Source organism: Rhagoletis zephyria, unplaced genomic scaffold (genome assembly GCF_001687245.7).
Source record: "Rhagoletis zephyria isolate East Lansing unplaced genomic scaffold, Rhagoletis_zephyria_1.1 Rzeph_scaffold_14622, whole genome shotgun sequence".
Lineage (NCBI taxonomy): Eukaryota > Metazoa > Arthropoda > Insecta > Diptera > Tephritidae > Rhagoletis > Rhagoletis zephyria.
The window spans coordinates 1-2,138 of record NW_016171691.1 but is presented as its reverse complement, the minus strand read 5'-3'; positions in this window follow the sequence as shown (position 1 = coordinate 2,138).

Sequence of the window (2,138 nt, the reverse complement as noted above, 5' to 3'; positions counted from 1 at the left end):
ACTTTCTCAATATGAATTTACGCTTCTCATTATCAATTTGGGATTTCTCAATATGAATTTACATTTTCTCATTATAAACTTGAAAAGGTGTAGAATTTTAACCGCAACATTAGAAAAGGCTTATTTACGTTCAACGAGGTATTTCTGAAGTCGAAATATGATATATATTGGGAATCGAGTCTTTTTAATTCGATATTAGTGTGTAACCGATTTTTTTAGAGCGGTACTTTAAATGATTTCCTCTCCGATACTTTTGGTGCGATATCGTGCTCCTACTCAAAACTTAAAGCATGTTCACATTATCGTAATTTACGGCTCATTTGTAGTTTATAAGCAAACCATGCTGAAATCAAGTAATTTCGCTTTGTAAAATCTGTCAATAATTTAAATAGAAATGAGATAATTTATCATAAATTCAAAACCAAATGAAGAAAAAAAAACTATTTTCATTTATTTTAGCCCCTACTGTTGAGGAAATTAAAAAAAAAATCTAGAGGTATGCAACCAATTTTTGTTTGAAATAAACACAAACCACACACTCGTACGTACACGTGCTAATCACATATCTATAGAAATTATGAAAGAAAATGTGAACGTACGTGATTTATGTGAAGTTATTTGATCGAAACAAAGTAATTTATGCTGTAATGTGAACATTAGGGCGGGTCAATTTGTATGGATCGATTTTTTTCGACATTGTTCCTAGCATATTCGGATTCTTCATAAAATTCTAAGAAAAAAATTCCTCCAGACCATAGCTCTAAAGTTAATTTCGAGCCTGCGCATTTTTAAAAGAATATATCTTATATATAACAAGTAATTTTTAGCAAAAAAAAAAACCGACTTCAACTCTCATATAAAAAATATATATATATATATATCTCATGATCCACTGATCGGATCTTAACCAAAAAGAATTATCGAAATCGGTTGACGTGGTCCAAAGTTATGCGGTAACATACATAAAAAAAAAAAAACAGATTCCGACGAACTGATAACCTCCTCCTTTTTTGGAAGTCGGTTAAAAATGAATTGCTGTCCGTTAGCCTCGCTAAGACTCGAAAACAGCTTGACCGATTTTAATATTTTTATTTTTTCGGTTTGTTTTTTATAATATCCGGTTGGTTAAAACCAGAAAAAATAGAGAGTTGCCACCTGTTTAAAAATTTCAATATAAGTAAATTAATTACATAAATTAGATATTGCAATATGGGTGTCAAAAGAAAGAGGTTATGAAGGCTTACAGGCGAAAATATTTTTGAGGGGGGTTGCCACCTGTTTCAAAATTGAATTAAATGAAATTGATAAGATAAATTAAATATTGCAATATGGGTATCAAATTAAAAAGGTTTAAGGAGGCTTACTACTGAAAATATTTTTGAGTCGAGTTGCCACCAATTTCGAAAATTTAATTCAATTAAGTTAATAAGATAAAGTATGTATGTATTATAATATAGGTGTCGAACGAAAAGTATTTGAAAAATTATTGATTAAGAAATATTTTCTATAGGCCTGCCACCTACCTGAGCGGTAAAAACTAAAAGCCATACTCGCAAATATTATTCAAAGCTTTTGAGGCTCGCATCAATGTCGAATACTGTAACTCCGTCAAGTTAGTGTTTATTGATGGCAAACAAAGTACTATCATGTTTGGCAATGATTCACCCCATCGAACAATGCACTTAGCCTCGATATAAAAGGAGAACAAAAGCCGAAGTATTAGCCGAAGCAGTTCACACAAATGTTCCACAATAGAACTAACAAAAAAATATGGCCTATGAATCTTTTATAGAAGCTGTGAACACTGGAGTAAAATTTAAACAAAAAAACAAAACCGACTTCAATTCTCATATACAAATTTAAGTGTACCATTATTTTCTTCGTGGCCCAATTATCGGATCTACACTCAATTAGTAGGAGACTACCTCTGAGGAACCACCTTTCCTTTCAAAAAGATTTATAGAAAATAGATAACTTAGTCCAAAGTTACGCGGTAACATACATAAAAACATATTCCGACTGTTTAGGCGCGTCTGCTAACACCAGGCGCCTAAATACATGCTATGTACTGCTGCATGTGCAAAAATTTCCTTTATGCAATTTAGGAAATTTTTGCACATGCACTTCTCAACTGCCAA